Genomic DNA, 19894 nt, shown 5'->3' on the forward strand with positions numbered 1-19894 from the left:
CTTCCCAGGATCCTGCCTCTTTTGAGGCAGTTTCTGCCTAGACAAGTTATCCAGTTCTTTGGTGAGCAAGGGAGGTTCATCTTCCCAAGTCTCATTTCCAAATAACTTGTCATTTAGCTCCATGATTGCTCCAAGGTATTTAGCAACTTGCTCTTCAGTGACATACTCATCCTCTTCAGAGGAAGAATACTCATCAGAGCTCATGAAAGGCAGTAGTAAGTCCAAGGGAATCTCTATGGTCTCAGTTTGAGCCTCAGATTCCCAAGGTTTCCTCATTGGGGAACTTACTGGAGGCCAGTGCACGCCCATTGAGGTCTTCCTTAGTGGCGTTCACTGCCTCTTCTTCCTCCCAGAATTCGGCCATATTGATGGCTTTGCACTCTCCTTTTGGATTTTCTTCAGTGTTACTTGGGAGAGTGCTTGGAGGAAGTTCAGTAATTTTCTTGCTCAGCTGACCCACTTGTCCTTCCAAGTTTCTAATGGAGGATCTTGTTTCATTCATGAAACTTTGAGTGGTCTTTATTAGATCAGAGACCATGGTTGCTAAGTCAGAATTATTCTGCTTAGAACTCTCTGTCTGTTGCTGAGAAGATGATGGAAAAGGCTTGCTATTGCTAAGCCTGTTTCTTCCACCATTATTGAAACCTTGTTGAGGTCTCTCTTGATTCTTCCATGAGAGGTTTGGGTGATTTCTCCATGAAGAATTATAGGTATTACCATAGGGTTCTCCTAGGTAATTCACCTCTTCCATGGAAGGGTTCTCAGGATCATAGGCTTCTTCTCAGATGAAGCATCCTTAGTACTGTTTGGTGCATTTTGCATTCCAGACAGACTTTGAGAAATCAAATTGACTTGTGAGTCAATATTTTGTTCTGAGCCAATATGGCATTCAGAGCATCAATCTCAAGAACTCCTTTCTTCTGACCAGTCCCATTGTTCACAGGATTCCTTTCAGAAGTGTACATGAATTGGTTATTTGCAACCATTTCAATCAGTTCTTGAGCTTCTGCAGGCGTCTTCTTCAAATGAAGAGATCCTCCTGCAGAGCTATCCAAAGACATCTTGGATAGTTCAGAGAGACCATCATAGAAAATACCTATGATGCTCCATTCAGAAAGCATGTCTGAAGGACATCTCCTGATTAATTGTTTGTATCTTTCCCAAGCTTCATAGAGGGATTCTCCATCCTTTTGTCTAAAGGTTTGGACTTCCACTCTAAGCTTACTCCATCTTTGTGGTGGAAAGAATTTTGCCAAGAAGGCATTGACTAGCTTTTCCCAAGAGTCCAGGCTTTCTTTAGGTTGAGAATCCAACCATATTCTAGCCCTGTCTCTTACAGCAAAAGGGAATAGCATCAGCCTATAGACCTCAGGGTTAACCCCATTAGTCTTGACTGTGTCACAGATTTGCAAGAACTCAGCTAAAAACTGATGAGGATCTTCCATTGGAAGTCCATGGAACTTGCAATTCTGTTGCATTAGAGAAACTAATTGAGGCTTTAGCTCAAAGTTGTTTGCTCCAATGGCAGGGATTGAGATGCTTCTCCCATAGAAATCAGAAGTAGGTGCAGTAAAGTCACCAAGCACCTTCCTTGCATTGTTGGCATTGTTGTTGTTTTCGGCTGCCATGTCTTCTCCCTTGAAGAATTCGGTCAAGCCCTCTAAAGAGAGTTGTGCTTTGGCTTCTCTTAGCTTTCTCTTCAAGGTCCTTTCAGGTTCAGGATCAGCTTCAACAAGAATGCCTTTGTCTCTGCTTCTGCTCATAAGAAATAGAAAAAGAAGAAGAGAATGTGGAATCCTCTATGTCACAGTATAGAGATTCCTTGAAATGTCAGAGGAAAAGAGAAATAGTAAGAAGAAGGAGAAGGAGAATTCGAATTTTAATAGATAAAATTCGAATTGTGCATTTAGAAGGAGTAGTACTCCATAAATAGAAGGATGTGGGAAGGAGGGAAGAGAATTTTCGAAAATTCAATTAAAAAAATTTGAAAACATTTTGAAAAATGTTAATTGATTTTCGAAAATCAAAGTGGAAAAGAGATAAAGTGATTTTTGAAAAAGATTTGAAATTAGAAATTAAAAAGATTTGATTGAGAACTATTTTGAAAAAGATGTGGTTAAAAAGATTTAATTGAAAAGTTATGGGTTTAAAAAGATGTGATTGAGAAGATATGATTTGAAAACATTTTTAAAAGATATGATTGAAAACAATTTGAAAAGATATGATTTTGAAAATTGATGACTTGCCTAACAGAAAAGATATGATTGAAACATTTAAACCTCTCTCAACAGAAAAGGCAACAATCTTGTGATGTTCAATCAAATCATTAATTGTTGGTAAGTATCTTTTTAAAAGGAAAGAAATTGAATTTGAAAACATTTGATTGAAAAGATTTGATTTGAAAAAGATTTGATTTGAAAAACTAAGAAAAATTGATTTTGAAAACAAAATCTTCCCCCTGGCACCATCCTGGCGTTAAACGCCCAGAATGGTATACATTCTGGCGTTTAACGCCCAAAATGCACCCCTTTTGGGCGTTAAACGCCCAACCAGGTGCCCTGGCTGGCGTTTAAACGCCAGTCTGCCTTCTTCACTGGGCATTTTTGAATGCTCAGCTTTTTCTGTATAATTCCTCTGCAGTTGGTTCTGAATCTTCAATTCCTTGTATCATTGACTTGAAAAGACTCAAATTAAAAATATTTTTTGGATTTTTTCTATTAATCAAAATGCAACAAGAATCAAATAACAATGCATGCAAGACACCAAACTTAGCAGTTTGTGCACTACTGACACTAACAATATGAGAATGCATATGAGACACAAAATACTTCAAGTCAATAGAATTCAAAGATCAAAACAAGAAATATATGCATGAATTCGAAAATTATAACAAAAACATGCATTTGACACTAAACTTAAGATGAGACTCTAGACTCAAACAAGAAACATAAAATCTTTTTGGTCTTTTTATGGTTTTATAAAATTTTTTTTTTTTTTGTGTTTTTCGAAAATTAAGTGGAAAAAGGCATCAAAATTCTTAATGAGAATTCCAGGAATCAGTGCAATGCTAGTCTAAGACTCCGGTCCAGGAATTAGACATGGCTTCACAGCCAGCCAAGCTTCCAAGGAAGCTTCGGTCCAAAACACTAGACATGACCAAAGGTCAGCCAAATCTTAGCAAATCACTGCTCCAAGAGCAAGATTGATACGAAATCAACAAGCTCTTGTGGTGATAAGTTGAAACCTCGGTCCAATCAGATTAGACATGGCTTCTCAGCCAGCCAGATTTCAACAAATCATCATGAAACTCTAGAATTCACCTTCAAGAATTTCGAAAAAAAAATACCTAATCTAAGCAACAAGATGAACCGTCAGTTGTCCAGCCTAAACAATCCCGGGCAATAACACCAAGAACTTGATGTTGTTGCCGGATCTTGGCATCTGATGTTACCACAAGCTTGCTCAAAACATGAACAATCCCCGGCAACGGCGCCAAAAACTTGGTGTTGTTGCCGGATCAAAATATGGCACTGTTATTGCAGGGAACAAATGCGAAACTGTAGTTAGAACAAAAACTTGGTGCGCGAAATTGTGAACAATACTTTTTCACAACTCAAATAATCCCCGGCAACGGCGCCAAAAACTTGGTGCGCGAAATTGTGAACAATACTTTTTCACAACTCAAATAATCCCCGGTAATGGCTCCAAGAACTTGGTGCGCCTAATACCATGGCATTACACAACTTCGCACAACTCACCAGCAAGTGTACTGGGTCGTCCAAGTAATAAAACCTTACGTGAGTAAGGGTCGATCCCACGGAGATTGTTAGTATTGAAGCAAGCTATGGTCATCTTGTAAATCTTAGTCAGGCAGACTCAAATGTATATGATGATGATAAACGAAAATAACATAAAAGGTAAAGATAGAGATACTTAAGTATATCATTGGTGTATGAGCTTCAGACAAGTGTATGAAGATGCCTTCCCTTCCGTCTCTCTGCTTTCCTACAGTCTTCATCCAATCCTTCTTACTCCTTTCCATGGCAAACTTGTGTAGGGTCTCACTGTTGTCAGCAGCTACCTCCCATCCACGCAGTGAAAGCTAATGCAGAGCACTCTGTCACAGTGCCGCCAATCACCGGTTTGGTTCCCTCCCCTACCGGAATAGAATCACTCTTTTGCGTCTGTCACTAACGCCCAGTAGGTTACAGGTTTGAAGCACGTCACAGTCATTCAGTCATTGAACCCTACTCAGAACACCACAGACAAGGTTGGACCTTCCGGATTCTCTTGAATGCCGCCATCAGTTCTTGCCTATACCACGAAGACTCTGATCTCATGGAATGGCTGGCTCGTTTGTCAGACGAGCACTCGGTTGTCAGGCGATCAACCATGCATCATGCAATCAGAAATCCAAGAGATATTCACTAAAGCCTTGAATGCTTGTAGAACAAGAATGGTTGTCAGTCATCTTGTTCATAGGTTGAAGAACAAGTGATATCTTAGATAAAGAACAAGCGGAGTTGAATGGAAGAACAATAGTAATTGCATTAATACTCGAGGTACAGCAGAGCTCCACACCCTTAATCTATGGTGTGTAGAAACTCCACCGTTGAAAATACATAAGAACAAAGGTTAGGCATGGCCGAATGGCCAGCCTCCCAAAGGTCTAAGATAGCATAAAACAAAGATAGCTACTTAGATGTCGTCTCCAGACTCTCTGACTCTCTCATACAATAGTAAAAGGTCCTACTTATAGAAAACTATTACATAGATGAGTAAATGACATAAAAATCCACTTCCGGGCCCACTTGGTGTGTGCTTGGGCTGAGCAATCAAGGAAATTCGTGTAGAGACGTTTTCTGGAGTTAAACGCCAGCTCCCATGCCAGTTTGGGCGTTTAACTCCAACTTTTAATCCTGTTCCGGCGTTTAACGCTGGAATTTCTGAGGCCGGATTGCTTCGCGGGTTTGGGCCATCAAATCTTGGATAAAGTATGGACTATTATATATTGCTGGAAAGCCCTGGATGTCTACTTTCCAACGCCGTTGAGAGCGCGCCAATTGGGCTTCTGTAGCTCCAGAAAATCCACTTCGAGTGCAGGGAGGTCAGAATCCAACAGCATCTGCAGTCCTTTTTGGTCTCTGAATCAGATTTTTGCTCAAGTCCCTCAATTTCAGCCAGAAAATACCTGAAATTACAGAAAAACACACAAACTCATAGTAAAGTCCAGAAAAGTGAATTTTAAATAAAAACTAATAAAAATATACTAAAATCTAACTAAAAGATATCAAAAACATACTAAAAACAATGCCAAAAAGTATACAAATTATCCGCTCATCAACCTACTCCTGATTTCTATGGGAGAAGCATCTCTATCCCTGCCATTGGAGCAAACAACTTTGAGCTTAAGCCTCAATTAGTTTCTCTAATGCAACAGAATTGCAAGTTCCATGGACTTCCAATGGAAGATCCTCATCAGTTCTTAGCTGAATTCTTGCAAATCTGTGACACAGTCAAGACTAATGGGGTTAACCCTGAGGTCTATAGACTGATGCTATTCCCTTTTGCTGTAAGAGACAGAGCTAGAATATGGTTGGATTCTCAACCTAAAGAAAGCCTGGACTCTTGGGAAAAGCTAGTCAACGCCTTCTTGGCAAAGTTCTTTCCACCACAAAGATGGAGTAAGCTTAGAGTGGAAGTCCAAACCTTCAGACAGAAGGATGGAGAATCCCTCTATGAAGCTTGGGAAAGATACAAACAGTTAATCAGAAAATGTCCCTCAGACATGCTTTCTGAATGGAGCATCATAGGTATTTTCTATGATGGTCTCTCTGAACTATCCAAGATGTCCTTGGATAGCTCTGCTGGAGGATCTCTTCATCTGAAGAAGACGCCTGCAGAAGCTCAAGAACTGATTGAAATGGTTGCAAATAACCAATTCATGTACACTTCTGAAAGAAATCCTGTAAACAATGGGACTAGTCAGAAGAAAGGAGTTCTTGAGATTGACACTCTGAATGCCATATTGGCTCAGAATAAAATATTGACTCAACAAGTCAATTTGATTTCTCAAAGTCTGTCTGGAATGCAAAATGCACCAAACAGTACTAAGGATGCTTCATCTGAGGAAGAAGCTTATGATCCTGAGAACCCCTTAATGGAAGAGGTGAATTACCTAGGAGAACCCTATGGTAACACCTATAATTCTTCATGGAGAAATCACCCAAATCTCTCATGGAAGAATCAAGAGAGACCTCAACAAGGTTTCAATAATAATGGTGGAAGAAACAGGTTTAACAATAGTAAACCTTTTCCATCATCTTCTCAGCAACAGACAGAGAGCTCTAAGCAGAATACCTCTGACTTAGCAACCATGGTCTCTGATCTAATCAAAACCACTCAAAGTTTCATGACTGAAACTAGATCCTCCATTAGGAATTTGGAAGGACAAGTGGGTCAGCTGAGCAAGAAAATTACTGAACTTCCCCCAAGCACTCTCCCAAGTAACACTGAAGAAAATCCAAAAGGAGAGTGCAAAGCCATAAATATGGCCGAATTCTGGGAGGAAGAAGAGGCAGTGAACGCCACTGAGGAAGGCCTCACTGGACGTCCACTGGCCTCCAATGAGTTCCCCAATGAGGAACCTTGGGAATCTGAGGCTCAAACTGAGACCATAGAGATTCCCTTGGATTTACTACTGCCTTTCATGAGCTCTGATGAGTATTCTTCCTCTGAAGAGGATGAGTATGTCACTGAGGAGCAAGTTGCTAAATACCTTGGAGCAATCATGAAGCTAAATGACAGGTTATTTGGAAATGAGACTTGGAAGGATGAACCCCCTTTGCTCACCAAAGAACTGGATAACTTGTCTAGGCAACAATTGCCTCAAAAGAGGCAGGATCCTGGGAAGTTTTCTATACCTTGTACCATAGGCACCATGACCTTCAAGAAGGCCTTGTGTGACTTGGGGTCAAGTGTAAACCTCATGCCCCTCTCTGTAATGGAGAAATTAGGGATCTTTGAGGTGCAAGCTGCAAAAATCTCACTAGAGATGGCAGACAACTCAAGAAAACAAGCCTATGGACTTGTAGAGGATGTTCTGGTTAAGGTTGAAGACCATTACATTCCTACTGATTTCATAGTCCTAGAGACTGGGAAGTGCATGGATGAATCCATCATCCTTGGCAGACCCTTCCTAGCCACAGCAAGGGCTGTGATTGATGTTGATAGAGGAGAATTGATCATTCAAGTGAATGAAGAATCCTTGGTGTTTAAGGCCCAAGGATATCCCTCTGTCATCATGGAGAGGAAGCATGAAGAGCTTCTCTCAAAACAGAGCCAAACAGAGCCCCCACAGTCAAACTCTAAGTTTGGTGTTGGGAGGCCACAACCAAACTCTAAGTTTGGTGTTGAACCCCCACATTCAAACTCTAAGTTTGGTGTTGGGAGGTTCCAACACGGTTCTGAGCATCTCTGAGGCTCCATGAGAGTCCTCTGTCAAGCTAATGACAGTAAAGAAGCGCTTGTTGGGAGGCAACCCAATGTTTTATAATTAATTATTTTCTTTTGTTATTTTATCTTTTTTGTAGGTTGATGATCATAAGAAGTCACAAAAACAATGAAAAAAAAGCAAAAACAAAATGAAAAACAGGAAGAAAAATAGCACACCCTGGAGAAGAGGAAACTGGCGTTCAGACGCCAGTAATGCTAGCTGTTGGGCGTTTAACGCCCAGTCTGGCACCCTTCTGGGCGTTTAACGCCAGAAAGGGGCACCAGACTGGCGTTAAACGCCAGTAAAGGGTAAAAACCTGGCGTTAAACGCCAGGAATGGGCACCAGCCCGGCGTTTAACGCCAGAAAAGGCTCAAAACGTGGATTTTGATGCCATTTGGTGCAAGGATGCCTTTTCCTTGACACTACAGGATCTGTGGACCCCACAGGACCCTACCATCACTCTCTCTCTTCTTCCCCCATTCACCAATCACCTCAACACTTCTTCCCCAAAAACCCCTCACCTATCAAATCCCATCTTTCTCTTCACCACTCACATCCATCCTTCATAAAACCCCACCAACCTCACCCTTCAAATTCAAACCACTTTCCCTCCCAAACCCACCTTCAAATGGCCGAACCCTCATCCCCCTCTTTCTTATATAAACCCCTCTTCAACCCTTCATTTTCACACAACCTAAACACCCTTTCTTACCCTCCTTGGCCGAATACACCACCATCTCCCTTTTCTTCATTTCTTCTTCTTCTACTCTCTTCTTTCTTCTTTTGCTCGAGGACGAGCAAACATTTTAAGTTTGGTGTGGTAAAAGCGTTGCTTTTTCGTTTTTCCATAACCATTTATGGCATCCAAGGCCGGAGAAACCTCTAAAAAGAGGAAAGGGAAGGCAAAGGCTTCCACCTCCGAGTCATGGGAGATGGATAGATTCCTCTCAAGGGTGCATCAAGACCACTTCTATGAAGTTGTGGCCTTGAAGAAGGTGATCCCCGAAGTCCCCTTTTCACTCAAAAAGGGTGAATATCCGGAGATCCGCCATGAGATCCGAAGAAGAGGTTGGGAAGTACTTACCAACCCCATTCAACAAGTCGGAATCTTGATGGTTCAAGAGTTATATGCCAATGCATGGATCACCAAGAGCCATGATCAAAGTATGAACCCGGATCCAAAGAATTATCTTACTATGGTTCGGGGGAAATACTTGGATTTTAGTCCGGAGAGTGTGAGGGTGGCGTTCAACTTGCCTATGATGCAAGGAGATGAGCATCCTTACACTAGAAGGGTCAACTTTGATCAAAGGTTGGACCAAGTCCTCACAACCATATGTGAAGAGGGCGCACAATGGAAGCAAGATTCAAGAGGAAAGCCGGTTCAATTGAGAAGGCATGACCTCAAGCCCGTGGCTAGAGGATGGTTGGAGTTTATCCAACGCTCAATCATTCCCACTAGCAACCGGTCCGAAGTTACCATAGACCGGGCTATCATGATCCATAGCATCATGATTGGAGAAGAAGTGGAAGTTCATGAGGTTATAGCCCAAGAACTCTACAAGGTGGCGGACAAGACCTCCACTTTGGCAAGGTTAGCCTTTCCTCACCTCATTTGTCACCTCTGTTATTCAGTGGGAGTTGACATAGAGGGAGACATCACCATTGATGAGGACAAGCCCATCACTAAGAAAAGGATGGAGTACACAAGAGATCCCACTCATCATGAGATCCCTGAGATTCCTCAAGGGATGAATTTTCCTCCACAAGACTATTGGGGGCAACTAAACACCTCCCTAGGAGAGTTGAGTTCCAATATGGGACAACTAAGGGTGGAGCACCAAGAACACTCCATTCTCCTCCATGAAATTAGAGAAGAACAAAGAATCATGAGAAAGGAGCAACAAAGGCAAGGAAGAGACATTGAGGAGCTCAAGCACTCCATAGGACCTTCAAAAGCAAGGAAGAGCCGCCATCACTGAGGTGGACCCGTTCCTTGATCTCCTTGTCCTTTATTCTTCTGTTTTTCGATTTTTATGCTTTATGTTATCCATGCTTGTGTCTTATGATCATTAGTGTCTTAGTGTCTATGCCTTAAAGTTATAAATGTCCTATGAATCCATCACCTTTCTTGAATAAAAATGTGCTTAATTGAAAAAGGAAGAATTGCATGAATTTTGAATTTTATAATAGTCTAATTATTTTGATGTGGTGGCAATATTTTTGTTCTCTGAATGTATGCTTAAACAGTGCATATGTATGTTGAATTTGTGGTTCATAAATGTTGGCTCTTGAAAGAATGATGAAAAAGGAGACATGTTATTGAGGATCTGAAAAATCAATAAAATGATTCTTGAAGCAAGAAAAAGCATTGCTATTCAAAAAAAAAAAAAAAAAAAAAAAACCGAAAAAAAAAGAGAGAAAAAGAAAACGAAAAAAATAATAATAATAATAATAAGAGTTGTGATCCAAGGCAAATAAGAGTGTGCTTAAGAACCCTGGACACCTCTAATTGGGGACTTTAGCAAAGCTGAGTCACAATCTGAAAAGGTTCACCCAATTATATGTCTGTGGCATGTATGTATCCGGTGGTAATACTGGAAGACAGAGTGCTTTGGGCCACAGCCAAGACTCAATAAATAGCTATGTTCAAGAATCATCATACTTTACTAGGAGAATCATTAACACTATCTGGATTCTGAGTTCCTAAAGAAGCCAACCATTCTGAATTTCAAAGGATAGATTGAGATGCCAAAACTGTTCAGAGGCAAAAAGTTAAAAGCCCCGCTCATCTAATTAATACTGATCTTCACAGATGTTTTTGGAATTCATTGCATATTCTCTTCTTTTTATCTTATTTGATTTTCAGTTGCTTGGGGACAAGCAACAATTTAAGTTTGGTGTTGTGATGAGCGGAAAATTTGTATACTTTTTGGCATTGTTTTTAGTATGTTTTTGATATGATCTAGTTAGTTTTTAGTATATTTTTATTAGTTTTTAATTAATATTCACTTTTCTGGGCTTTACTATGAGTTTGTGTGTTTTTCTGTGATTTCAGGTATTTTCTGGCTGAAATTGAGGGACCTGAGCAAAAATCTAATCCAGAGACTCAAAAGGACTGCAGATGCTGTTGGATTCTGACCTCCCTGCACTCAAAGCGGATTTTCTGGAGCTACAGAAGCCCAATCGGCGCGTTCTCAACGGCGTTGGAAAGTAGACATCCTGGGCTTTCCAGCAATATATGATAGTCCATACTTAGCCCAAGATTTGATGGCCCAAACCGGTGTTCAAAGTCACCTCAAGAAATCCCAGCGTTAAACGCTGGAACTGGCACCCAAATGGGAGTTAAACGCCCAAACTGGCACCAAAGCTGGCGTTTAACTCCAAAGAGAGTCTCTACACGAAATTTGCTTCATTGCTCAGCCCAAGCACGCACCAAGTGGGCCCGGAAGTGGATTTTTATGTCATTTACTCATCTATGTACTAGTTTTCTATAAGTAGGACCTTTTACTATTAGATCTAGGACATCTTGGTAGCTATCTTCTATTTTTATGCTATCTTAGATCATTGGGAGGCTGGCCATTCGGCCATGCCTAGACCTTGTTCTTATGTATTTTCAACGGTGGAGTTTCTACACACCATAGATTAAGGTGTGGAGCTCTGCTGTACCTCGAGTATTAATGCAATTACTATTGTTCTTCCATTCAATTCCGCTTGTTCTTTTACCAAGATATCACTTGTTCTTCAACATGATGAAGGTGATGATTGACGCCCATCACCATTCTCACCCATGAACAAGGTGACTGACAACCATTCTTGTTCTACAAGCATCTGAGGCTTAGTGAATATCTCTTGGATTTCTGATTGCACGATGCATGGTTGATCGCCTGACAACCGAGTGCTCGCCTGACAAACGAGCCAGCCATTCCGTGAGATCAGAGTCTTCGTGGTATAGGCAAGAACTGATGGCAGCATTCAAGAGAATCCGGAAGGTCTAACCTTGTCTGTGGTATTCTGAGTAGGATTCAATGATTGAATGACTGTGACGTGCTTCAAACCTGTAACCTACTGGGCGTTAGTGACAGACGCAAAAGAGTTATTCTATTCCGGTAGGGGAGGGAACCAAACCGGTGATTGGCAGCACTGTGACAGAGTGTGTGCATTAGCTTTCACTGCGCGGATGGGAGGTAGCTGCTGACAACAGTGAGACCCTACACGAGTTTGCCATGGAAAGGAGTAGGAAGGATTGGATGAAGGCTGTAGGAAAGCATAGAGACGGAAGGGAAGGCATCTTCATACACTTGTCTGAAGCTCTTACACCAATGATATACATAAGTATCACTATCTTTATCTTCTATGTTATTTTCGTTCATCATCATATATATTTGAGTTTGCCTGACTAAGATTTACAAGATGACCATAGCTTGCTTCAATACTAACAATCTCCGTGGGATCGACCCTTACTCACGTAAGGTTTATTACTTGGACGACCCAGTGCACTTGCTGGTTAGTTGTGCGAAGTTGTGTAATGCCATGGAATTGAACCACCAAGTATTTTTGGAGTTCATGACCAGGGATTATTTGAGTTGTGAAAAAGTATTGTTCACAATTTCGCGCACCACTTAGGTAGAATTCTAGAGAGAGATACTCTCTCTTCTCTTTAGAAATTATGTTAGGTTTAGATTAGGATTTTCTTAGATCTAGTTTAATTCTTGTTCCCATTTACTTTCCCTTGTAATTTATTGTTGCTACATCTTGTTTCTTTTATCTTTTGTTGTCATCTCCTTTATTTTATTTACTTTGTTGTTGATGCACTCTTGTTCCTTTTATTTTCCTTTAATGCAATTTATATTTTGTGTTCTTTATGTTTAATTAAATTGTTGTGTTAATTTTCTTGCAATTGGTAGTTGTAGATTTACATTTCTTGTAATTTTATTATGCTTTCCTTTTATGCCTTCCAAGTGTTTGACAAATTTCTTGGAAGGATGATAGAGTAGATTTTTGTGTTCTTGGCTTGGGATGGTAACTTAGGTGAACTTGAGTTGCTAATGTCCAAGTGATTGACGATTGGTGTCCATTGACACTAGCTTTCACTATGCTAATTAGTGAGTGGCTAGGACTTATGGATTGGGATTGATAAAGCTCATTTGACTTTTCTTCACTCGTTAGAGGATGACTTAATGGGATTGATCCTTACAATTATCATGTTGTGGTTAGTAACAAGGATAAAGATCCTTATCCATCAACCCTTGCCAAGACTTTTTTATAATTTGTGTTTCATTTACTTTCTTGTCATTTATGTTTCATGTCCCTTATTCAAAACCCCAAAATATACATCTCATAACCAATAACATGAACACTTCCCTGCAATTCCTTGAGAAACGACCCGAAGTTTAAATACTTCGGTTATTTTTATTGGGGATTGTACTTGTGACAAACAAATTAAATCTTGATTGAGGATTATTTGTTGGTTTAGAACTATACTTGCAACGAGATTTCATTGAGAAATTCTTTACCGACAATTTTTCTCCGTCACAGAGTAGCTTCATATCTCCTTGGGTGCCAATTGAAGGCTGGCACCCTCCACCTGATCATCCAAAATCTGATTAATACCAAGGCAAAGCTTTTTCTGCTGCTTATTATTTTCTTTACCCACACTTCTCCTTTTCTCTCCATCTTGTTTCATGTAGTTACCTCCTTCCCTTGCCATTTGCTTCAGCTTAAGAGCCTTCCCCTTTTTTAGCAGCCATAGTAGCAATATTGGTATTTCCATTAGCATCAATCTGAGCGATCATAATTTTGCCAAAAATCATCATGGATGTAGATCATTTGTAGGTATCCAAGAATCATCGGTACCTTCAGTTGAATCCTCTGCATTGGCTTCTGCATTACTGCTTGTTAGGTTCTTAGTTTGTGTCCTCTATTCTGACATGCTAAGCTTTGAGAAGCCTTCCATCAGCCAAGCTCAGGGTGGTTTCTTCTTTGGGTGAGGCAGTATTGAGCTTGCGTAGTTTGGTTTATTATGGAATCCCCTTTCATTATCTGAAATTCTACTCCCCATTTGATCAGACTTCACCCAATCTCCGATTTCATTTTCCTGAATATGACCCGCAGCAAAATTTTCTAACCATTGTGAATAATTTTTGATCTCATGGCTTAAGTATGCACAATAAGTGCACACTGTGCCTAGCCTTTCATACCTGAGACCTATTTCGATAGCCTTCTTATCCGGACCAGCAATTAACAGGCTATCTTTTACTTCTTTCTCACCACAAATATCAACCCTAGCCTTGAGGATTATGTTTTTCTTTTCCCTAATCTCAAAAAACCCAAATCAGACTCCTTCCCCAGGCTTTCTCCTATTTTCCTCCCAACTTCCAGTGTTTTGAACCTTTTCGGGATCCCCCACAATTGTACCCAAACTGGGAATTCAGATATGACATTGTCAGCAGCCTCCTCCTGAACATTCAATTTTCTAACGTGCAAAACAAAATTCTTAAATAGCCAAGGAGAGCCTTTTTTTAATTCTCAGTAGTTCTTCTTCCATATCAAAGAAAAATTGAAAGACATTAGGTTTTATTTCAGTAACTCTTAATCCTTTCGGCTTACCCCAGATCGTTGTTAACGCATTCTCCATGGTGCCAGTTGTGAATTGTCTATTAGCAAAAAGTCTGCCTGTCAGGCTATTAGCACAGGCCTAAACCCTTTCTATGATGTCTTCTTCTCCAAGAAATACCACTCCTCCACGGTGATCTTCTACATTCTGGTTCCACCAGTCAGTCTCTTCCTTCTTATCACCCATACTATAGCATCTTAATGCAGTGATCAGTTTCTCAGAGCTGGATTAGATCCCAGTTTGAATTTATCAGATTGAAGAGCTTTAGTAGGCGCTAGAATAAACCCTAGCAGAGCACTAGAGAAGCCTTAGTAGGCGCTTTGTTTTTTATAAAATAGTTTGCTTATATTTTCAATCGAAATAAGTTTAATTATTCTGCTATATCATATTTGATTATTTTACACGTTGATTATTTTTTTAAAAAATATATAAAATAACATGTATAAAAATATATAAATATATAGTATAATTAATTTAGTGATTGATTATCTGTTTTCATGAAGCATTTTGTGTTTTCAAATAGGGATGTCAATAGGGCAGGGTGGGGACGGGGGATACCTCTCTGTTTCCCATCCATGCCCCCAGATTTACTCCGCGTTCTCATTCTCGTTTTCCATAGTGGAAGAATATTGCTCCCCATCCTTATTTTTCACAGGGTCCCATTCTCCGCGGATACCCTATTTTCCATTTCTATGATAGTTCTGACTAATTATTAATTTCCATACGAATAAAGCTGAAAGTATCCATTCTATACAAAAACAGTAAGATTTTATACAAAGAAAGGTCTAAACGACAAGATGGTAACTTCTTTCAAAATGACACAGTGGAAAACGCCACAGCGAGTCAGAGTACAGAGCAATGGACAAGGTGGGAGATGTGACAGAGGAGAGAAGAATGGACACGACAACAGAGTTGTAGAAAGGAATGCCACGTGTAACACCTACCACACAGAGTCTTATGCTTAAGTCATAATTCAGAGATGGCAAGGCATTACGACCTCTAAAATAAAAATTTAGTACGTATAGTAGTATGAATAAGGTTTATAACTGGGAGCCTTTGCAGAAAAAGGGGTAAACAAAAATCGCAACTCAAAAGCGCAACACTCCGATCGATAATGTAACGATCCAACACGAAATTATATATATACAAAGGAGTATCAAAAACAGGAATATCAAGACTCAAAATCCGGCTACGAAGATAACCGGTCCGAGCATAGCAATATATACATATGATAAAATAAGGAAAACCTCAAAGGAAACCCAAATGGACACAAATACAGAAACCTATTCTCCAGAATCTCCCATAAGAGGAGTCATCACAGTTTCTTAATTAATGGAGATAAAAGTATCTAAGCAAAACATATAAACCAAAACATAGTCCCGAGAACAAAGGATCTTCGCAAATCTAGAAGTCTCCAGCATGCCTCAGCGGGAAACCTCGTGTCCTGCATCTAAAAACCACAAAATCCGCATGGGTGAGAACCAGAGGTTCCCAGCATGGTAACAGCTTCCACATATATAATACATAATAATAAAGGAAAGCCAAAGGCAATCCTAGAACTTCCTCCAGATAATATCAAAGCTTATAAACAAGCTAAACCATATGTGGCGACTGACTAAAGATTCTTCAGTCTAACTAATACTTCCCTTTCCAATTCCTTCACACCTCCCAACCACCAGCAGAAGTATAATGTAGCAAACACAGTTATATCAAACAAGAAATATACAAATAGGAACAAATAAGGCATTTAGACAATTAGCAAGTAATATGCAGTCAAATAGGAAATCTCAAACAATTCATATAGTATGCATATGATGAATGCCTGTCCCTAGTGGCTGATGATATCATCTGTCGGTTATAGAGCCAACCCGACAAGTCCTGGTAGCTAACCATTGGACTGTCCCTCTGTCACGCATCCCCAACTCGAGTTATACTCATCATAAACTTGATCATAATCATGATCTATATCCATCACCTTCACTGGTGAATATTTACGGGGGCGAGCTCATCCGGAGCTTTCACAGTGCCCGGCCACCCTTACGACATAGGGTCAAAAGAGCTTCGAGTCTCAACCTGGAGCACGTGGTGGCTAGCCACTGCTTCCTTCCAGGGAAACTCTCATCTCCAACAGTGGAAGTGCAACATTCACAATTCATTCAACAGCATATATGCATTTATACATAGCCATAATCATGGCTCCGCCGTAACACGGCAATAATCTAGCCATCCGACTCACAGTTAAATCCATAACCAGCCATTCGGCTCATGGTTAAATCCATAACCAGCCATCTCATTAACAATTACAGCCTTTCGGCCCATGGCATAACAAGCACTTCCACCGCCATCCTCCGCCTCTCACATAATCATCTTTGATCCTCATTGATCATTCATTTTTCCCTTGCTTCACTCGCAAGTTACCACATTCTCTAGCTCCTTTTCTCATTGCTAGGCATATCATAATGATATAAGACATAAGTGGTGAGATCGGAGGCTTAGAAGTATGAAATTTGGCTTTTAAAACTCAAAAATCAACTTTGGGATGAAAGCAGGGCCCCGCGTACGCGCACTCCACGCGCACGCGTGGATGGCCACAAAACTCATCGACGCGTATGCCTCATGCACGCTAACACGTGGATTGAAAAATACCCAAGCGATGCGCACGCGTCAGCCACGCGTACGCATGGCTGCTCTCGTGCCCCAGGCACAAAACTGGCACAGTTCAGGCACAACCCTCTGGAAAATGGCTGGGCATTGGGTGCAGCACATCGGCACGCCCGCGCACACCACGCCTACGCGCGAGGGGTCATTCTGCTAAAAATTTTCTAAGTTAAAAGCTGCAGAATTCACAAATTCAACCCCCAATCTTCCGACGGACATAACTCTCTCATTTTAAATCGTTTTTCACCCGTTCTTCAAACGGCATGGACATCCCGGATCCAATTTCATTTCTAAACAGATTTGGCACAAAACAGAGATCCGTAGTCCAAGTTATGTCCCATCAAATTATGCCCAAAAACCATGTTTTTCATACAAAATCACAAAGTGCCATTTTCAAAACAAGCCATTTTCAACTCTTTTCAAAATCAATCAAAACATGCCAATTTCATCCCTTTTCTTTGAAATCAATCAAAGTATATCAAATTCAACATCAAGCCTCCTCAACTCACACATTGACACTTTACCACAATTCACCAAACTCACTATCCCATCATTTTAACCCACTTCACCCAAGTGGCTCAAACTCAAACACATTGACATATCATATACTCTTTCTCATGCCAATTTTCAACAGTACCAATTCCAATAAATCATCATTGTACACAATCAATATCATACTCACCATCAACATGGTTCCACCCACAATTCAACCATAATCAATCATTAAGCATATATCACAACATGCATATTTCTCATACATCATACCATTAAGGCATCAATAATCATCATCACATATATGACCACATCATATATTTTAACCATTGAACAACATCAACAATTCAATGCCTATTTTAGGGCCTCTAGCCTAAGTATTTTCTACCACATTACATATTAGATACGAGAAACCGAGACTATACCTTAGCCGATTTCCCAAGCTCAACTGGAGCACTTCCAAATCACTTATCCACAAGCTCTCAATGTCTCAACACCTCCAAGAACAGATTTTTCACCACCAAATCCCTTTTCAAGCTTTTCAATATCACTAATCAAGCTCCAATATTCATACATACACAACCTAAGCCACAATCATCATATCCATACACAACATCTCAATACTCAAACATCATAGAACAATAAATTATACTAGAGTTGAGAATTTTACCACACCCAAGGTCCAAGGAGACAAGATTAACCTTCTCCTTCAAGAGAGTTGGGTCCTATAATATCAAAGAGCCTAAAATCTCAACATTTTTGCTCATGAAACTCGAAAACAAGGCTGGAAGTTCGAAGAGCAAAACGTGGCTTACCACAAGATTGATTGTATGGGTTTTGTAGAGCTCTCCGCGGTGAATGCGTGACCGTAAACGGTGCGGCAATCGGAGCTCTAGATCAAAAGTTATGGTGGTTTGAAGATCAACCAAGGAAGAGAACTTGAGAGAGTGTTCTTCCCTCCATGGCCTCCATTTCAGCGTGTTTGAGTGATAAGTGAGGAGAGAGAGTGCTGAAAACTAGGGTTTTGGTTTAGTTTAGTTGGGCCAAGGGCCCACTTTGGGTCCGGTTGGCCCGATTTGGCCTGTTTGGTCCAATCTTGGTCCGAATTCTATAAAATTGGTACCAAAATTCTCGTCTCAATCTCCTCTATCACATTTAGCCATAAAAATCACATTTTGGGCTTTCTAGAATAAATTCTCATTTATGGGTTAATTAGCCATTAATTAACTGGGTCTTACACCACGAATATAGAGAACGACGCGATGAAGGTGATAGAACGGTGAGGGGTGATAATACGGTGAGACGAGAGAGTGACAAGGGAGTGGCTGCAGAGAAGTTGGATGGAGCATGGACGACGCTAGGGATCACTATGAATTGAAGAAGGATTATACAAATGAGAATTAGAAATTTTGGGTCCCTCTCTCTATATATATGGCATGTGAAATGACTAAAAAATATATATGAGAAATAAACTATACGGATAATTAAGTAAATTTATAAATTTTGGGGATTAGTCAAGACGGAGCGGGGATCCCCGCTCGGATCCTCATGCCTGCCTCGGGAGAATTTTGCCCCCATCCCCATCCCTGCAGAAAAAATTTTTTAGAGTCAAATCTCCATTTGGACAATCCTCACAGGAATTTTCCGCATCTCGAGAAGTTTTACCATCCCTATTTTCAAACAATACTAATAATATCAATATCAAGCTACATGCAGGGGCAGAATTTTATTGGGACAATGGGAGCTATGGTCTCCTAATTAATTTATAAAATAATTAGTAGTAATATTGTATATAATATTTTTTGTCCAATTGGTTAATTATTTTTGTTTGTCTAACTCAACTATATAAACACCTAAGTTCGAATCTATCCACTATTATACTTTATTTTTAAAAAAACATTCTTAAAACAATGAAATGATATTTAGACATTTACAAAATATGCTAATAATTCAAATTTTTTTATAAAAATATGATAATAATAAATTTAAAAGTAATAAACTTAATAAGTAAAAAATATTTTATTTTATAAATTATACATAATAAAAAAAATATTAAACTACTGTTATATTTTTTTATATAATAGAATATAGAAAATATATAAATAATTTGGACACTAAATTCTTCTCAAGTATGAACTAAATAAACAGAAACACAAAAACCTTTTTTAATTTCCTTGTCTATTGTATCGATGAGTGAGATTAACTTCTTTTTTAGTTCAATAATTATTTCTGTGCAACTGAAATACTAAAGTTTTGAGACTTATTATTCGTGATAATTTTTTTTCCTTATATATTTAATTTAATATTATTTTATTTTTTATAAGTCTTTTGATTATGTTGTTAGATAAAGATATTTAAACATTCAATAATTATTGTAATTTTTAATATTTATTATTCTAACAATAATTTTCATATATTTTAATTTTTCTATAACTGTAATAATAAAAAATAAAAAATACAATTTTCAAGAAAAGAAACTAATATTCAAAAATAATAAAATATAATTTCAACAATAATTATATTTATAATTTTTTATTGATAAAATTATTCATTTATTTTCATATTTGTAACAAATTTTAAAATATTTATATTTTAAATTTTATTTAATATAAATGTTATGTAATTTTTTTGT

At 39.2% G+C, this 19894-nt stretch overlaps 2 non-coding genes across 2 annotated transcripts; one reads left to right on the forward strand and one right to left on the reverse strand.

Annotated features, from left to right (window-relative positions):
- Positions 1 to 1115: 1115 nt before the first annotated feature.
- Positions 1116 to 1223, forward strand: LOC130953559 (small nucleolar RNA R71). The gene has a single exon (XR_009075729.1). It is a non-coding gene; the product is annotated as a small nucleolar RNA R71 (small nucleolar RNA).
- Positions 1224 to 5686: 4463 nt separating this feature from the next.
- On the reverse strand, positions 5687 to 5794 carry LOC130952639 (small nucleolar RNA R71). Its single transcript, XR_009074817.1, has one exon. It is a non-coding gene; the product is annotated as a small nucleolar RNA R71 (small nucleolar RNA).
- Positions 5795 to 19894: the final 14100 nt, after the last annotated feature.

The sequence above is a fragment of the Arachis stenosperma genome, chromosome 9, assembly GCF_014773155.1.
Source record: "Arachis stenosperma cultivar V10309 chromosome 9, arast.V10309.gnm1.PFL2, whole genome shotgun sequence".
Classification (NCBI taxonomy): Eukaryota; Viridiplantae; Streptophyta; class Magnoliopsida; order Fabales; family Fabaceae; genus Arachis; species Arachis stenosperma.